General features: G+C 42.3%; 1 protein-coding gene across 4 annotated transcripts in view; it reads right to left on the bottom strand.

The window, feature by feature from the left end:
• NPAS3 (neuronal PAS domain protein 3) overlaps positions 1-20,581 on the bottom strand; it is an 898,961-nt gene that overhangs the window by 230,330 nt on the left and 648,050 nt on the right. The window lies entirely within an intron of this gene.

Raw genomic sequence — 20,581 nt, 5'->3', positions numbered from 1 at the left:
CTGGAGTCATCTTAGAAGGAAGTTATTAAGCAGAGGGTTAGGTGCAGAGCAAACAATGATTTGCTTATCTAACATATCTGAGATGCCAGTTTTTATATCACACCTTGTGCCCAATGAGGAGAGAAGGAATTGGTTGCTCTGAAATTTCCATCCAGGAAGCTGGTTTCTCTGACCCTTAACTGTCTTGTAAATAAACCCTGTTAGCATTAACCTGATTTGTCCCATGTCCAAATCCTATAACATTTTAAATATATAAAAAACTACTACCAACCATAGCAAGTAGGTTTATAAACATTGTGACTGTAGCTTTAAGACTAAGACTAGCAAGTAAAATAAGGTTTATTGTTTATTATTGACAAAGGGATTTTAGTAAAGGGTTTCTCTACAAAGTACAAAAATAGAACTTCAAATTAATAATGAAAGCCTGAGATAAAATGGAAGAACTCTGTAGAAGATCCATACAGTAAATCTACAGGAGAGCAAACATCCAGATGTTTTGAAACATCTGTATTACTGCTTGAACTTTTCCATTTTTCCTTAATGTTTGGTATCATGCAGACACAACAAGCCCTCTACTTCTAACTTTAGCAGCTTTCAAAAAAAATCAAGGAAAGCATTTCATTACATTATTTATCATTGATACTTCTAGACTGATGCTACCTTCTTTATTGTTTTATTTCCCACAGTATTGTGGAGTAGACGTCTAATGCATATTGGTTGAATGAGGGGGGAAAAGATCACCCATATTTAACTGTACAGCTGAATAGGGAAACTATTTCTGAGTAGGACAATTTCATTATTAGAAATAGCATATCTATGAACTGAAGACTACATTTATTCTGAATCCTTCATTCTGTGCATCCATATTTTACGGATCTTTATCATCTCTCATTATACTATATAGACAGCCAGCATAATTATCCTTGTTTCACAGGTGAAAATACTGAGGAACTGAGATATGAAATCTGTCAAGTCATATACTGAGACCCTGTAGATCATTTGACTGCCCAGCCCAAATCATTGAATAAAATAAGACATTTATCTAAGTGTAAAGGTTTATTATTTCAACCCCAAAGAGGTTTATTTCTGTGTTTATTTATTCATTTTGGCCTGGGGTCTGAATAATTGAGGGGTGTGGATACAGGACGTACACGTGAGACATACCCTGGGACCCCTCCGCTTCTCCACCAGAGGGATCAGCGCTCTCCTTCTAGCTGGAACTGACTTCTCTGGATAAATGGGGATGAGAGTAGAATCTACCTCATAACATTGTTGCGGATAGAACCTAACTCACAGGATTATTGTGCATAGTCACTGAGAAATCATGTATAGAGAGTTTAGTATAGTGTCTGGCACATACCATTTGCTTAGACAGACATGCTGCTGTTGATGCTAATGCTTCCAGCATTCAGCCTGGCGCGTAGTCTATGCTCAGTGAACGTAAGTTCATTCCAGCTTCCTGCTATGTAGATGCTGATAATGTTTGAACTCCCTTCATTATTTTGATGTGTTGTTCTGTGAAAACACCTTGTGTGTTTTCCTCTTCTTTCATTAGATGATGAGTAGGCTGGGCAAGTAAAAACCAGTCTTCCTAAACTACAGGTGATCCTATCCCTGCCTCCCCCTGGTCCATTAAAGTGGAAGATTAAAAAAAAGTTCAGAATTGATTGTCCCATTAGAAAACCCCCGACTGCAGGGTTACTTATGTGAGCAAAATACTCTATGAAAGTTGGAGGATATTCATCCAGTCAGTCAGTCAATAAATATTTATTTAGCACAAAAATGTAGGGCAGATTATTAGCCGCATTGGCCAAAACCCTGAGTGAGCAGAGAGTGACTCTCAGTAGCTGTTCTGATGTGTGAGGTGGGAAGAGAAAAGAATAGGGAATTTAGATCTCCAAAAACAGCAGAACTTCCTTTCAGAAAGAACATGCTGGCCCAACAGGCTATCTAAGGCCCAGAAGTGAATTGTGAACTCCATGTCATATGTTGAAAATTGGCACAAAGCTAGCAGACATTGCATTAGTGATCAAAGAGGGATTGTGTGTGGCCACAGAGAGTCCTTTACTTGCCCTTGGCTTTGGGAGGATTAATTGCCGATCCGCCTTGTACAGGTCCTTGGGTGTGCAGGGACTGTAAGCTGTCCTAAGGGCTGTGGCTCAGGGTCTCCACAAACATTCTCGCTCTCCAACGCTTTACTGTCCTTCTCCCTAAAAGGAGTCAAGCGATTCGGGGGCTGGGTTGTTGGTGGGAAGGCAGCGTTCACTGTCAGTATGGAGGAGAGAGTATCATGTCACTCTCAGGCTAGCCTTTTCCTTCCCCAGCGGAGAATCAAGTCTCAGCTTTGGTTGGGAACCTCTGATGAGAAAAGCAGTGGCTCTGAGGGATGGAGCCGTGAGGTAGAGTCTGGTTTACCGCTTACTAGCTCTGGGACCTTGGCCAATCACTACTTGTCACTTCGGTTTCTGAATCTGTCAAAGGGGCGTAAAATCCTCCTACTTGGCCTTGAAGATTGCTGTGACCGTCCAGTGAGAGAGAAAGGCATGTGCTCTGACACCGCCCCATCCCCGCGCAGACCTCAGGGTCTATCTGCGGGGTCTGCATCTGGCCACTAAGGATGAGGCAAGTGTGAAAAATACACACTGCCTCACAGGCCTCAGGAGCCAAGCCGCAGTGGGGAGAACAGGCTGCCGGTGTTTATACTGGTCGTCCGAAGAGATGTAATTCCCAGGATAAGGATTTGTGAAAGCAGCAGGCATCAGAGCTGCCGGAAAAGAGCTGAGCCCCTGTGTGTCACCAGGGGTTCGCTTCCCTTTGGGGGTGCTGTCATTTGAGGGGCAGAACACCTTTCCTACAGTGCTGCTTGGAGCCGGGCTGGGTCAGCCTGTCCCACCAAAGTTTCAGCAGCTGCTGTATCTTTACTCACGGCGACCAGGTAAATCTTTACCACGTGACTTTGCAGAGCTTGGGTTCAGCTGACACTTTTTTTAAAAAAAAAACAAAAAGCAAGATTAATTTTATTTCGCCCTAACCATCTGACTGTCAATTCCCACATCTCTTATAAAGGGAAAGACTCAGAAAGGGGCGATTCTAGGCTTAATTTTTCTGCTGAATTGCTCTGAGCGCCTGTTTTCTGCTTTTATGTGTATAAACATGGTACAATAATGTATGTGACCTCGAGCAAAAGACACCTGGGGGTCAGGGGAGAATGCCTCCCCAATGGCAGGAGATGCCAAATGCCGTGTTTCGCTGCAGATTTCTGTTAGAAGAGGGCATCTTAAAGGAGCCTTTCCTGATCATCACGTTAAAAAGAAACCCCGCAGAGGTGAATAAAGGGGAACACCGGAACACCTGAAACCCGGGCGAAGCTGCTGCAGGCGGGGGTGTTTCCATTTTTTGCTTTATTTATCGAGACCTCCCCTCCTTTACGTAACGTACAGAGCCCCGTTCCTCTGCTCTGCCGCCACGCTGGGCTTTTAAATGATTCAGGGAAGTATAGCTTTCATTTAGGCTTGTGCCCTCCAGTCTGTTTATACTGGTCGATACACTTGTCTGAAAAAAATAATGGATTAGCACATCACTCAACAAGCCAGTCAGAAGGCAAGCTCAAGGCGACAGACACCAAAAAGTAAATTACAGTCAGTAGTAGGGGTAGGCCAGGCCTAGAGCTAGGAAACGGCGTATCAGCACAAAACCTGTATTCTCTGAGAACGGTGGTGGAACTGAAAGGGATGAAGAATTTATGCTCAAATATAATAAAACAATCAGCTCTACGCATTCACGTGGCACGATAAACTGTGGTTTATGACGCCGCATGCGTAGGAAAGCTGGCTCTCATGCCAGCCCACACATCAGAGCCTCAGCTGGAAACAGACACGATGGCATGTGTTTCATTTAATAGGCCCACTTCTGCAAGCGGGCATCTATCCCGGCGTACTTTACACATCCCATTTACATCTTTGTAAAATGCCAGTTTGCTGCAGGCTTTTACGCTATAACCCAAGGGTTGACATGGGCTGCAGGGGTGGGTCAGGGGCTAAACATAACAAATTTATTCCTGCTTAGCTTGCTGTATCTATTTCTCCACTCCCTCTCCTTCCTTCCTTCCTTCTGCTCCCTTTCTCCGGAAACAAAAAACAGCATCGAGGCACATTCTAAAATCTTCAATTTATATTTTTTTACATCACCTACTTGGACGTGAAGCAAAGCATCACTATGGTAGCTATAAGTCTAGTTATCATTATTAAGGTTTTCTATTTTGTAATCCGTGGCGAAAAGAACAATTAGAAGTAGAGTTTAAAAATCCCCAGGGTCTTTCATTTTCACCATAAAATAAATTCCAAATAACAAAACGAACATATCACTTCCCTTACCAGGAGCTACTGAAGGAAGCAATATTCGCAGACATTGCACCTCCACAAGAATTGTCTTCACCAGTTATGAACTAATTGTGTGGAGAGACAGATGAGCGGAAAGAGAACGGGAGAGCCTCGGTCGGAGAGAGCATGAGGACCACTGGAAAACCCACAAGTTCAAAGGCTGCTTATATGCGGTTTAAGGGAAGCAGAACAGGAAGCACAGGTGGGATTTTAAAGTTTAAGATATTACAGAAAATACTTTCTTCACTTTTTTTTTTCTTTTCTATATACATTATCTTATGCTCATAGGGGAAACAATGAGCACAATCCTTGTATCTTGGGTTCAGACATTCTTAGTGGATTTGATCATCAATTAACAGGGGAAGGGTCAGAGGCTACCATGCTACAGTGTGTGGTACTAGGAAACTGCACCAGCCATTGGCCCGCCGTTGAATCCGCTACTCCCCTGAGGATGAACTAGGGGTTTTCTCACTGGCTGTAGTTCCACCAGGTTTGGCAGAAAAGAGAGTGATCATAGACTGAGCCTGTGACTGGTCTTTCCTGCCCGGATCTTTCCTCCCTGGCATCGTTGCTACTTTGTATCTCTGTGACTTGCTCCATTGACCAAGGCGGCTGATCAATTGAGCGAAAGTAACTACAGTCAGTGGGGCCTTGACTTACGAGTTTAATTCGTTCCGAGACCAAGCTCGTTAAGGAGCTCGTTAACTTAAATTACTCTGTCAACTCAATGCAAAAAATCGGCGGAGAGACAGCTGGTATCTCAAAAAACTCGTTAGTCGGGACACTCCTAAGTCAAGGCCCCACGGTACAGTTTTCTTCTGGCCTCACCTGTAGCGAGAACATGAATTCCTTCAAAACTGTTCTCTCTCTTTCCCTACTTCCACCTCCAAACTCCATTTCTCAGCTTCTTCCCAGCAGAAGAGCGAGATACATAACCTCTTTATTTCCTGGGTTCATGCCTCTCACACGATTAAACTTACCCTTTTGAGACCTGGGTCCAAAGACTATCTCTGTGTCTCGCATCTTTAGTATATCTTTTCCTATATGCCCGACTTCTCAACTGAATGCTAGTCATCTAAGCTTAAGAATGAGGCCCAACACTCTGTCTTTTCCTCAAACTAGTCTTCACCCTCCTCCTGCCCTCCTCACCCTCGTTACCCCTAAACTGCTTGGAAGAGGGACCAAAACTCTCTCACTGCCTGTGTGCCTCTCACTCAGCAGGCACGTGCATGCGTCCGGCCTCAGCCTTCACTAGGGCTGCTGCTGATAGCCAGATCCCTGCAGCCTTCTAGCTGGCGGACACAATGGCTTGTCTCTATCCTCGTAATATTACCCTTTCGGACATCTGATCTCATCCTTTCTGAGAAACCTCCTTTTCTCTGACTTTCCTAATGACAACGTCCAGGGTTCTTCCCAAGGGGGAGACGCTGCAGGTCTCTCACTGGTCATGTGTGTTTCCTCTCACACGCTGCTTTCCCTTCCTGGGCCAGCAGCCCCCACTCCCTCCCAGAACTGCAAAGTCTCCGTGTAATCTCACCTTCCTCCCTCTGGTCCAGCTACAATCTATACGCTAACCCTTCCCAACCTGTAACTCAGAACCCAACCTCTCCCCTGAGCTCGGAAGCCTGTTCATTCAACAGATGTCTCACGAGCGCTTCCAATGCCACATGTCTAAATCCTAAATCGGAACTAAGTTTTAAATGCACTTTCTCCTGCTTTCCTCACCGTTATCAGTCATCAAGGCATTGGTCTTACCGGAACAAGCCCTCACAAATCCATCCCTTCTTTATTTGTACTTGTGTGCCCTATTGTAATTCTTTTTAAAAGAAATCTCTTCCCTGGACTATTAACTGGTGTTTTAATTGGAAGATGCCATTTATCTTCTAATTTTTTGCCATAATTTTTTTTTCTGAAGCACAAATCTAATATTTCACTTTCTCTTTAAAACTTGTTATGGCTCCCCAGGATCGGAAAAAGAAAGTCCAACATCCTCAGTTTCTTCTGACACCCTTTCCCACTTGGCCATCCTAGCTTTCCAGACTCTTCTCTTGCCATAAGACTGTGGTTCTCAACCTTCCTAATGCCACGACCCTTTAACACAGTTCCTCATGTTGTGGTGACCCTCAACCATAAAATTATTTTCGTTGCTACTTCATAACTGTAATTTTGCTACTGCAAACAATATGTAATTGTATATGTGTTTTCCGATGGTCTTAGGCGACCCCTGTGAAAGGGTCGTTCGACCCCCAAAGGGGTCGCGACCCACAGGTTGAGAACCGCTGCCATAAGAAATGATTTTGCAAATATGCCTCCCTCTGCCTGGAATACCCTCTTCCCCCTTTCCAGGGAGAAATGCCCATCGGGGCCTGACCTAATGCCATTTCTTGGTAAAACCAGGCAGAGTTAGTCATCCACATCCTCTATCCCGCCCCCCCCGCCCCCCCGCCCCAGCCTTTCTCTCTCTCTCTTTGGTAGTGCATCTCTATGTGACATTCATTGTTCATTGAATTACCTGAGCTCGGCTATCAGAGGTCACTATAGCCTGGTTACCATGTCTGTAGCATCTTGAAGACATTGAGTCCTTTGGGGCAAGAACTATGTCTTAGTTATTAACAGCCTCAGGTTTTAGCAGTCTTTGGCACATGCAGGTCACTTAGTATTGGTTAGGTGCGGGCATGCATAAATGCATATTAACTATGTGACAAATACCATGGGCACCCTTTGTTTAGACCTTATTATTGAATACCGGGCCCTGCTATTGAATCTTGGAATATTTCTAATAATTTTGAAAGTGATAATTTTGAGGTATATCATTGCAACTTTACTGATGTTTTCTGAAGTTCATTTATATGTACTGGCATTGTAAAAATAGCTATTTTGTGGTTCTGAGCAGGATGCTTAATTTGCTCCAAGTTTATAGTTTCTCTTATCCATAAATCTTGAATAATGCTATTTGTTGATGACCTAAAACTTCCCAGAAGCAGCTAGTAATAATAATTAACAGTGAGTTCTTTGGAAAAGAGTGAGATGGGCTTAAATGCTAGTATTGTCACTTCCTGATTGTATTGTTTTGGACAAGCTGCTTAACCTCTCTGAGCCTCAGTTTGCTTACCTATAAAATGGGGATAGGAATCATACCGAACAGCAGTTAGGATTACGCACTTCAATGGCAGTAAAATGCTTAAAATAACAATTGGCACACAGTAAGGCCTTAATAAATGTTAGTTATAATTATCGTTCACTGTGAGGCAATAGATATAGACAGAGAAGAGTGACAGGAGTACTTCGCAGAGAAGGCATCAGGAACACACAAGCCAGTCATACGGGTAATAACACCTCAGGCTTGTTCAGAATTCTACACATTTTCAATGTCTTCATACTTCTCAGATTCACAGACACCCTATGAAATGTTTGGGAAATGTAATACATATGAATTGACTATGTTTAAATGTCTAGAGACAGTAAAATCAGCATTTATTCTAAAAAACGATGCACTTTTGTTTAAAAGAAAGCCAGTCTGTCCTTTGCAGGAGCCCAGAATAAAAGGGTAACAACAAGGTATCGGGGTGAACTACGGTTATTGACATGGCTGACCTATAAACACTCCCCCTCAGCATGATATACAGCACTTCAGCACCCTTGTTTTCATATAATTGCTATTACCAAGGCCTTTCAATTTCAAGTGCTCAAATGAGAGCAATTCATATTTCAGATAATCTGCCAATGAGGAAAACTAATTTCAAAATATTTGATCATAAAAGTTGTCCTCAGCTTCTACAGAGATAATTTAGTCAAATAATATCAGATAATCTGAAAGCAGTCTTAGCAGGAAATTGCTAGGGACTCCATCTCAGCAGCCTCCATTTGCGCTTATATAAATGTACTGAACGTCTAGGAGACTTTGACAGCCTGCCATATGCGATTTCATTCCATAGCCTCCCTACTTTACCATCAAAAGTTATATCCTTTGAAGCATTGCCAGAATTACTTTACCCCAGCAGATATGCTAGATGTGCCCTTTAAAAGGCATATCATTTCTTTTCTACTCTGACTAGTTCAGGGTAGCATCTGCTCAACTAAATTCCTTTGAAGGTTAAAAATAAAATAGCCTACTTCTCCCAGGCTCCCCTTCCCCACCTACCCTAGTGCTTATGATAAAATGTCCAGTGTTGAATGAATTTCAGAGAGCACGCATCTTAAAGAAGAAGGAGCCTGAGCAATCGCCCCTTCATTTCACACTGAAGAGAAATTAAGATCAGGCTTCTCGAAGGTCCCTGGCCTGATCAGGGGCAGAGGCGAGGCCAGAACCAGGCCTCCTGGGTCCTGGTCCAGCGCGCTTCCTTCTGCTTCCCCCAAGCCGCCATGTCTGAGAGATAAAAGACTCAGCCAGGAACCGAGAACAGACACACCGCCCATGGTGTGTCTTAATTTTATAAACAGCAAATGAATGCCTGGGTTTCATTTGCAGGAAAACATTTGCTTTTTAGAAATCGTCACACTTGGCACCCTGTCTCCGCCGCGCTGCCGACAGTTGCAGTCAGTTATTATTACACTGTTGTGACTTGGAAGCTGATGCTCCCAAACAGATCAGAATTAGGAACATCGTGAAGCAGGATTGTCTCTTCTCCCCTCAGCTGGCTAATCTATGCTTCTTTTATAATTATTTTAAAAGGCGCTATCAGATTTCCTGAGCACCGCCCCAGGTGTTCTCGGTGATAATGAATGGATAAACATATCACCCAGGGACACGGAGGAGTGGCGACATTTTAGAAACATCTTCAGTTTAACTCTTCCCATTTCCAGGTATGCTGCACCCGCGGTTGCAGGCCTGTGTTTTTCCTGAAGAGCTGAACGGCTCCCAGCCATTGCATGATTTACTGCTCCAATGAAAAGGTTTTGGAGCATCGTGAAACGGCACGGCCCCCTCTTGGTCTTTGCAAACCTTGCAATGTCAATTTTAATGAATGAACTGGAAAAATTATGTTTTTTACATTTTCAATTTCAGGAACTTGGTTCCCAGTCTCACCTCTTATTTTCCTCCAAGGTGTAGGTCTTGTCCCGCGGGATGTGCAGACTCTTGTAATTCACACAGGTATGTAGACAGGACCTCGCAGGCATGCAGACCCCGGCAGTGTGAAGTGATCCTGGATTGACCACCTGCCCGTGTTTCCCTCGTCCAGACGACCAGGTTGCAAACAACATTCCCATCTCATGTGGCGACCGACCGAGGCAGAGGAGCTCCCCATGCCTACCTCGAGGGGTGGGCCTTGCTTGCTCTTAAAAAGCTGTCTGCCAACAAACCTTGTTTTCCACCGAACTCATTTCTGAGCGAGCTTAAAATGGAATGCCTCTGAATACTTCAATTTTTGTGCCTCTCCCTGTCCCTCACCCCCTTTTGATTTTGTCAACCAGAAAATGAATCCCTGCATGGATATTTAAAAGCAAGAAAGAACCCTGACTGGTTTGGCTCAGTGGAGAGAGCATCAGCCTGCTGACTGAAGGGTCCCAGGTTCGATTCTGGTCAGGGGCATGTACCTTGGTTGCAGGCACAACCCCAGTAGGGGGTGTGCAGGAGGCAGCTGATCGATGTTTCTCTCTCATCGATGTTTCTAACTCTCTGTCTCTCTCCCTTCTTCTCTGTAAAAAATCAATAAAATATATTAAAAAAATAAAAGCAAGAAAGAAACTCACCACTTAAAGGAACACATCATAAAATAAATAATCCTCATTTAGTTATTCTGCAATTCTGCTAGCCTCAAAGTTCCTTAGAACAAAGCAAGCCTGTATGTTTCATGGGAAAGACCCAAGTCCTCCCTAATGTGGCCATTCCTGTTTTCTGGAAACATTTCTCAGGGTCTCCCCTATATATAAACAAGTACATTTGGTGCAAATGTTTTGTAAGTTCCAAAAAAAGAAAGAATCAAGTTTAACAATCAGGTTTAAACAATCAAGTTTAACCAGATCTAAGCGTCTAATAAATTACAGTAAGAACAGACACCTAAAAGTCAAGACAGATTATAAAATGATAATAAAACTCAGAGGTTCGTGACGCCATCTCCTGTGTGGATGCTTCTTAAAGCCTTAGCTCTTTCCTGATCAAGAGGCAATTCTCTATTGTTTCCTTGGCAAAGCGCTGCTAAAAGGAGTTGCCTGTGGTTCTAAAATAATGCTTCTTTGGGGGGAAGAGGCCAAAAGGGAGGAGGCTACACAAAGCTTAGTTCGCCATAACCTAAAAGAAAAGCTGAACGGCATCCATGACTCTGCCTGACTTGCAAGTCACTGACATACTTCCAAGGTCGACCCAATGCCCACTTGGCACACTGGTGTTCTTTTGAAACCCCTGCCAAAGGGCCCTGACAACAGTCAATCTCAAACTACTATCCCCCCCCCCCCAGGATAAACTTCTTTCTGCATACATTCCCTTGCTCACAAGAAGTTTGCATAGTTATTGAAAGTAATAGATTGAATCTGCCAGCACATTAAAAATTAACAGCATCAGAGCAAGTTTTTGCCTTATGATTGAATATGGTAAATTTGCAGCCGTAGAAGGCTGGAAGGGGGGGGGGGGGGGGGCGCATACCCAAAGGAAACCTGGTTGGCTGTTAGAGTGAATCATTTTGGAAATTACTTACATCAGTAGACAAAGATGCAGTAGGCACAGTAAAAATTAAGAAGAAACCAATTTATGCATTTATATATGTACACAGGCATGTACATCTAAATCACTGGAACAATCGCTATCAGTCTCTCAGAAAAATGACTATTTAAGAAAAAAGAGATTGCATCTTTGGACTGTCATCCAAAGGGGACAGAGGGAATAAGAAGGATAAAAAGCCACAGGGCATTTACTGCCTCAAACCAGCATCGATGCTCAGGTTATCAGCCTCGTTCTGGAAGTTATGCAAAAACCTAAAGTCCATTTCCTTATTAAATTCCAACTGAAATTATCACTGAAATTGTTGCCATGTAACTCCTGACATGAACACCATGTCTTCTTGTGTGAGAGCTAAAGCCCAATATAGATTGAATGTGTGTGTGTAGAAATGAAATTTGGATTTCACATGAATTTAACGATTTTATGACCTCCTTCCCAGGAGGTCAAGTTATTTCTTATTCTTCATATGAGCAGTTTGCATTCACTCATCACTCTGGTAGGCCTGGGCTAACTGAGGAAGTCTAGCTGGCTGAGGTGTGGAAGTATCATTTTGCATATATTGCCTGTATAAGCACCACATTATAGACAGAAATTATCTTACTTTCCAACTTTGCATAATAAAATAAGCCATTAAATTAATACCATATAGAAAATACTGCTTGTCAGGCAAAGAAATGTACACTGCTTTCCAGAAAACCAGGGACATTACATTGCCAATGCCTGCATGAATAATACATGGGTTAATTCAGAAAAACACCGTTTCATTATTTAAAAATGAATAAATTACAGACTTAGAATGATGACTAAATTTTCTTCTCCATTTTACTTTTGCTCAATGCTCTACTTTAAAAATGAATATGAAAATACCATTTATCCACACAAATCAAATGAGCTAGCTCCTCAAAGAGTAGTTTTTCTGACTTTAGATTTCTGATCCTGTGAAGAATAGGCACTCCATTTTATTTATTTTTTCTCTTGATCATAATAAGTCTAGAAATTAAGAGGCAATGTGAAAGGTCTTTACAGTATGTGTTTGAAATCGGCGAGCCTCTATTTTCTTATCTTGTGATTCTGCGGTTCAGTCCAAACTACAGAAGCCTCCGCTGCATACAGACTTTTGGGTGTTTGGCCTCAGTGCCTGGTAAAATATGTCTGAAGGAATAAGTAAGAAGAGTATAATGTTCCTGCATAACGACACACATCTCTTTCAGAGATTTCGGTTTACTCTGAAAGGCTTGTTAAAAATCAGTCCCCCTCGGGGACAGATAAGAACATGGATGAGAGGAAGAAATGCGCCGGTAATCAGAAATTAATTTGGAGTTAAAGTAAGTAAAACATCCCCGTGCCGTGCATTTAGGCTGAGCCTCAAGTGACAGCCCGCAGATTATTCTACCGATTTCTAATGCTGGAAATTCGGGTGGCATTTACTAGCGTAACCTTTCAACTCTGAGCACATCAATAGAGGCCGACAGTGGCTTGAAATATGATTCCTTGCAGATAGCATATCCTCATTCATCTGACTGTGCTGCTCTGTGCTCCATTGCACAAACAGCGTCTCACCACTTCTGAGAGGACACTAATAAAAAAGGCATCAATTTTCAGCTCTAGTACTACTGTGATCTCTTTATATGTTCGACATCCAACATTAAATTAAAATGCTGTTATAAATCCTACTTTCTGAATCTGGAATGAGTGTTGGGTTTTTGTCGCATGAGGCTGCAGCAAATCTTGTCAAAAGCAAGGAAGCACGTCTTGTTCACTCAGAATTAATGTTGTGGATGAAAGAAGGAGGTAAAAGGGTTGAATATGGTGAACTGAGGGTGTCAAAGCCAGAGCGGACTGGAGCTTCAGGGTGCCACACTGGGCAGGGTGTTTGCTGCTTTCAAGAAGTGGCTAATCAGGAATTGTAATTATCAACGACAAGCTGAGTGGCAGGGAGATTGCTGATAAACAGACAGGCAGGCACACACATCCCTATATACCAACAGAGGAACTGTAAGCATAGAGAAGTGGTCAATGTTTCTCTCCAGCAGTGAAATGTTTTCTAAACACCAGTGGTCCTGGCGAAGCCTCACGGATTATACAATCAGAGGCTGCCTCTCGGATGCAGCCCCACAGCACTGGGCGGCATGTTATTTGGGCCTGATGTCAGTATGACATAATTGCAAAGTTACACGAGAAACACCTAGGATTACTGCATGGTGAAGGAACCATATTCACAGAAATTAAAGTGCATGGATTAAAGCAGTTTCGGAAGCTTCCTGTGTGAAGACTGCAAGCGAGAAAAGAAAGAAGAAAAGAGAAGAGAAGAGAAGAGAAGAGAAGAGAAGAGAAGAGAAGAGAAGAGAAGAGAAGAGAAGAGAAGAGAAGAGAAGAGAAGAGAAGAGGAAAGCCTTGCAAATATAAGGAAGAAAGAAACTGATTAGCTTTTTCCATTTTGTTAAAAACGGGAAAGAACATTCTAGAATTTTTCTACTCTTCTTGATAAAAAGATTCCTGCTAATATCACCTAGTACTATGTGAACTAAAAGACAAAGATACAGAGCGCAGAGCTGCGGAGTTCTTCTGCCTGGCTCATTCACAATTATGGATGAAATACAGAGGCGTGCTTGCCTCTTTGGAAGGGTGGGGAGGGAGGGAAACGGGGAAGAGCGAGCAGTGGAATATCTGGATCGAACAGAGGAACTTTTCCCCCCAAGGATCCTGCCGGGAGGAGCCTTGACATGCACAAAGTCAGAACGCAGACGAAGTTGCCCTGGTGAGAACGATAAGGTCACCCGTGGGATTGCTGAGATTATCTCTGTCAAGCACTCGGACAGCATGCAGTCAAATGATGCATCATGCAGTCATTTTCGGGGGGGGAAATCAATTTCTTCACCAGGTCGCTATTTGCTTTTCAAAGTGCCCTTGTAGGCCTTCACCACCAAGCATTTATCAATTTAAATGTTGTAAATTGATAATGTGCCACTGCGCCTTGTACTGTTTCAGAATTATTTTGATACTTATATTTTCTCAATAGTCTCTAAACCCGCAGAGCCTCCACATTCAAAAGGGCATTTCTCTTTGTTACGCCCAGAAGTGACGAACTTTTTATGATTAGTGCAGGAGAAAAAGACAGACTTGCCAGGGAGAAAACACACATAAGCAGAAAATTATGCATTTTCTTTTTTTAAAAAATATGAAAGTACGTGTACCCGAAAGACTTTAAAAGGGGAGCTACACAGCAATATGTGGAGGGCTACATGTATTCACTTATTGAGGGAACCCAAGTTCTCTCAGTGTCCTGTAAATTTAAAACACCAACTGAAAACAATGCTAACACTTGGCTCCATTATTATATACCCACTGCTGTGTTGAAATAATCCCATTTTTGTCTTTATATTCCAGCTATTTGGGATGTGATGATGCCAAGCAAGAGTAATAACTTGTGAGGAAAGCTAATGCTGCTTTTTTTTATCCTACTAAAGAAATGTAGAATGTCTTTTATAATCGTAGAAGTGAGAGAATTAACCACATACTAACCTCAACTTGATTTGCATTGAAAAACAGAGAGTGGAAGAGTGGAGGCCTGTACTTTGGGAAAGCCAAAGATGCAAAGCATCTTTAACCTCCACTGATTTATTGGCCCTCAGCCAAGTTATCAAGGGAATCTAATTCTTCTTTATTATTCAAATAAACTGCATTTGGCACCAGGGTTCCTTTCAGAACAGCTTCACAAATAGACTGAGCTCTGTCATTTATTTGACCTTGTACTTGTGTTGCTGTGGCTATAATTTTATTTGCCATTTTATATAACAAATGCAGAGAAAAGTAAAATATGGAGATGAACAACAGGACAGGAAAGGAGTTTATGGTAAATATATCTGCATGGCTTTAAAAAAAAAAAAAGACCACATTTAAAACAACCATGTATCCCTTTCACTTTCACCTCGATTAGCTCTTATATCTGCAGCCACCCTGCCCCTTTCTGCAAGCTGCCTTGAAACAAGCCAATGCACTAGTGTAACCATGTGTGCAGCTACCTTTTGGCTGGCTTACAACAGCAAGGAAGCATCTTCTACCATGATGGGGGCTTAATGAGAAGAAGGGAAGTGACTCTTAGGCAAGCTGGACCCTGAAGGCAGTAGGAGGTGATTAGGACATATTTCAAGAGAGGGCTTAACTGGCTGCAGGTTATTTCTAATGAAATCACAAGGGGAAAATCTGTTACTTCCCCAATTTGATCTATATCTTATTTTATTTATTAAATTGAGAGAAAGGGAGGGAAAGAGAGAGAAACATCGATTTTTGTTCCACTTTTTTTGTGCATTCACTGGTTGCTCCTTGTATGTGCCCTGACCAGGGATGGAACCCACAACCTTGCTGTATACAGACAATGCTCTAACCCAGTGGTCGGCAAACTCATTAGTCAACAGAGCCAAATATCAACAGTACAACAATTGAAATTTCTTTTGAGAGCCAAATTTTTTAAACTTAAACTATATAGGTAGGTACATTGTTATTAACTTAATTAGGCTTAGGAAGAGCCACACTCAAGGGGCCAAAGAGCCGCATGTGGCTCGCGAGCTGCAGTTTGCTGACCACAGCTCTAACCAACTGAGCTACCCAGCCAGGGCCCATTTTATTTTAAATAAGACTCTATGTTAACTTGAAAACATTTTGCTGGCCTAGGTGTACATCAGAATCATTATTTCTCACTTTATATTCAAGGAAAAATGTTTTCAGAAGCTGTGAGTTCTTTTTGTATATTTTGACTAGAGGCCCGGTGCACGAATTCATGCACCAGTGAGGTCCCTCGCCCTGGCCTATGGGATGGGGTCCAAACCAGCTCTCCGACATCTCCCAAGGGGTCCTGGATTTTGAGAGGGTGCAGGCCAGGCTGAGGGACCTCACCAGTGCATGATCGGGGCCGGGGAGTGACGCGGGAGGTTGGCCAGCCAGAAGGGATGGTGGGAGGGCTCCAGGGCATGTTCAGCCGGTCTTGCTCAGTCCCAATTGGCCAGACCCCAGCAGCAAGATGACCTACCGGTTGGAGTGTCTGCCCCGTGGTGGTGAGAGCACGTCATAGCAACTGGGTGACTGGTGACTGTCTGCACCCTGGTGGTCAGTGCACGTCATAGCAAGTGGTTGAGGGATCTTAGCATATCATTAGTATATGACACTTTGATTGGTTGAATGGCTGGACAGATGATCAGACACTTAGCATATTGGGCTTTTATTATATAGGCTTAACTAAGACCCATGTCCTCTGCCTCTGGCAACTATAATGTTAAATTTCTAGTCAGTATTTAAAAGAAAATGCAGGATTTATGTGGAACAGTGAAAGATCATTTAGAAGCCCCCAAATCATCAAACTAGTTAACACTATTTTAAGTGCAGATAATGCCAGAACATAGCTCTCAAAATAATCTTTGGCACACCACAGCTGAGTGTGTGTGTGGGGGGGGGGAGGGAAGGATGATGGCGTCTTCTGCCTGCCTATGAGATTTGCAACATGTATGTTCATGTTTGTTATATGGGTCACTACAGCCTTGTTCTGAATGTGGACCCCACTGGAAGCAAATCAATACATATAATCCACATAGTAGCCCCTTCAAAAACTGTATTTGAGATTTATTTTTCTCTTTCTGTCCTAGAAAAACTTTTCTTAAAAAGTGATGCTTCCTTATTTTTTATGGTTGCTGTATATCCCTTTTTGCTCTGGCTAACAGGAAGTTCATAGCTACCTTTGAAGCTTTATCAGACCATTTATATCCCTTCTTATAAGCCTCTATTGTGTTCTCCTATTCTGGGGTAAAATAGTACCTATTTTTACCTTTTTTCCTTATGTCCTAGTTCTTTTTGCCATTACTTTTTATTGTATATGTTTATGCAAGCTATTTCCTTTGTAGAAGAGGAGGGTATAGGCCAACAAATAAATATTTCTCTAAGCTGCTTTAAATCTTATATCAAAATAGGATTTTTTTTAAAAAAAATCATATAAAGTCTCTATTGGATTCTTGGTGATTAAGTTTCTTACAAGTTGAAAGAGATTTCATAAAAGCTGGGTACATATTACTGCTACATTTTCAGTGTTAGAAATCTGCTGTTTTCTTCCTTCATTTTCACTCCTGCTTATCCCTCGATAGCTAGGGAGCAGAGTGGTGTTTAGCAGTTTTGAGGGCCATCATTTAATCTCTGTGTAAACCAAACTCAGCATCGATATTTAGGGGTCTTCCTTTAAGACAAGGCCTCATGGTGAGTCCCTGGAAGTCATTTTTACTAAGGGAAGGAAATCAACAGTACACATTTCAACAACCTGAGACTACATCTTGGATGCTAGGTTAAATATCTCTGGCCAAGTCAAAAGTGCTGCCGAAGAGGTTCAGACATTATCATGGATCCTTCATTACCATCATCATGACAATAAGAAAATACTTTTAAAGAGGATAATTGGTGCGCGCGCGTGCACACACACACACACACACACACACACACACGCACACACACACACCCTGAACACCAGGCATTGCTACACTCAATGGACTGTAGAATAATAGTCCACTCTGGCTGCCTCTATATTCTTTCTACACAACAGAGCTCAGTAGAAGTTGCTCTACTTAATTTTCTTATGAGCCAAAAATAACCTCAATCCTTTCCTGAACATAAGCCATTTTAAAGTCACCATATTTATTTACATGCTGAAAGAAAATAAAACTAAGGAAGGAATGTCTTGGGAGTTACACATGCAGACAGAGCTATGCTCTAACACACCCCCATGCTCACCACATCCCTCAGTCATTTCAGTGACAGTCTCTGATGCTACAGGTATGTGCTGTCTTTATTTCATGAAACTATTTATAAAGAAAAGGAGGGAGTATAACTTTATAGATTCCTTATCACAGTCTAGAATTTGATAGAACAACCACTGAAGCCAAGTTGTAGGACACAGCAGAGTTTTTGGGTGTGTGTGTAAACGATTAAGTATGTACTCAATGACTTTGAGTATATGTTACTTTGTATTCAGCCACAAGCACCCCACATTTGAAGAGGGCACCGAAGAAACTTGGGAACAGTTAGGTCTCAGGAACCGTAATTACTCAATTAGGACTTAGAATGTTAACTGGGTTGGAAATCCCTTCCCAAAGTTTTACCTTAGCCTTTCTTTGGCTCATTCTTTGGTGCACATAAAAAAGTACCATGCTCTTATCAGTCTGTTTTCATGTTGACCCAGAACTATTCTTAAAATTTAGTTCTGAACTCTAAATACTAGTACATACAATGGTATATGCAAAAATCATTTTCTAATGACTTACCCTTCATCATTTCAGCTGTGTAATGCCTCCAAAGGACGACCTCCATCTCGTACCTCAGAGCCTCTACCAGCATACTGACCGTTTATGGCAACACTGCACACATCTACCCAGAGGGCAACAGCACACTATGCCAGTGTCTACCCCTGGGAGGTCAAGATGCTGGCTATAGATACACACTTTAAAACCCAACACATACGAGCAGGGAATGGCTGCATGGGAGTTGCCAGCTACTGTGCCATGTCTACACAACTACTCTATTCTGCAGAAACCTCAATGATTTGACTCAGATTTTAGGACAAGATTGATTTAATGTTACAGGAGAGAAACAGTGAAATCAACTGCTTTTAAGGAGAAACCAGCATAGGGTTAAAGCCAAATTTTTCTTGAACAGATGATATTTCAGATGGCCACACAATTCCAGATGCATCAATTTCCTTGAAAATCCAATCCATATATGTGCATATGCTGTGCTGGCAGGAGGACCAACTGAAATGGCCGAGACCCAAGAGCTAATATTCTTTTGGCCGGAATAATGCAATTATTATTTTCCTAGCTATCAGTCTAAGCATACAGAGCCATCTGTTATGCAAAGCAAACATACACATCTCAATTACAGAAAATGCAGTTGCCTTGACAGAATTTGGATTACACCACTAACCAGGGCTGTAAAATGTGTTTTGAGCTAGTATATAATGGATGCTTTTCAGGAGTTCCCTAATTAGCATTTACCTGCTTAAACTAATTATTCATCCTTCTTCTTCACTGGCTGATTAAACTTTGTTGGACAGTCTGCATAAAACAGATGAATATGGGCATTGCAGAACAACAAACAGTGGTGTTTCTGGCTTTATACCTATTATCATGGTGGCACACCAATTTTAAAACTGGAGAATCCCCACATGAGGTCCCAAACAGATTAAGACAAGGCTTAAAGTCTATTATTATAGGCAATTATAAAACCAGAGCTTTCAACAAGATGCAAGAAGACTAATACTGAGTTAACAATAGCTCTATTTCTATCATTTGGCTTGCTGAAGTCCAGAAAAAAACAGAATTGCTCTATATACTATAGCAAATAGCTTGCACTCTCTTCAAGGAAGAGTTAATGGACCCTTGCTTGGATTCTCAACAGTAAATTATCAAATTTGGCAGTGTTTCTCCTCCTCCCCCAACCCTTCTCGAATGCCAAATATCTCTTTATTATTTCCCAATGTCTTTCTTGATTTATCCATTATCCAGCAAACTCACTAATAGCCAAAAGGTTCCAGCCACACTGGAGACCTCCTTAGAGTGATGCCAACTTTCAGAATCAAGGATTCTGGGGAGGGTCCTGCTTAAGAGAAGACAAATCTTACCTCCATCTTTAGCTCCAAGGAGCAACTGAATGAGAAATAGATTACCCAACTTGGCAGATCATCACACACACACACACACACACACACACACACACACACACACACACACACTCACACACTCCCACCCAGGCTGCGTTTCTCTCCTGCCAAACCACCAGAGGAAAGGGTCAAACTCAGCCCATCACCTGTATGGGCACAGATATCCAGGTGTTTGGCGTTTTTATGGAGAGCACATCTGGATAATTAGTTGGATCGCAAACTTTTCTTCGGGGTATTTTGGCATTCTTTAGACAGAGCTCGTGTCTTGGAATCCAACGGAGGTAAAGGTTTTGTGTTCCAGAGGAAGAGCGAGAACGAACATCTAGGATTCTGCCCCTTGTCCCAGCTGCCTCCGTTTTCTTATCTTTGAACCTCTAACAGACGCGTGTGAGTAATTAAACGGCAAATAATACAAGGCTATTTAAGTTTATGAAACTGTCTTTCCGCATCCGGAAGCATTTGCAAAAGCAGCAAAATATATCCTTGCTGGAATCCTCCCTGCAACACATTTTAATGGTCTCTTTCAGCATTTCTTGACTCCAGTGACTCCCTGTCATTGTGTCAGCTCCCAGGACAATGCAGGGAACTCCATAAACATCCAGTAATAGGACACAAGGGAAGTGCTATCCCTGTGTCCCTCTCCTACCAGGTACAGAGGTTTCAAAGTTCAGAACAACCAAGGGAAGAAACTTCATTTGTTTTCAATAAATTAATAATGACCCTTGGGGGCGAGGAGGGGACTAAAGTTTTTGAGCACAAGTTTATTCCGAATGCTCCCAACTGACATACCACTTTCCCACTGACTTTGTGAGAGAGAAGAGTCGGGAAGATTGATCAAAGAATAATTCATTCTTTGGT

Source organism: Myotis daubentonii, chromosome 1 (assembly GCF_963259705.1).
Source record: "Myotis daubentonii chromosome 1, mMyoDau2.1, whole genome shotgun sequence".
Taxonomy (NCBI): domain Eukaryota; kingdom Metazoa; phylum Chordata; class Mammalia; order Chiroptera; family Vespertilionidae; genus Myotis; species Myotis daubentonii.
Note: the sequence above shows the minus strand (reverse complement) of the source record. Positions and strands in the feature narration are given on the sequence as shown.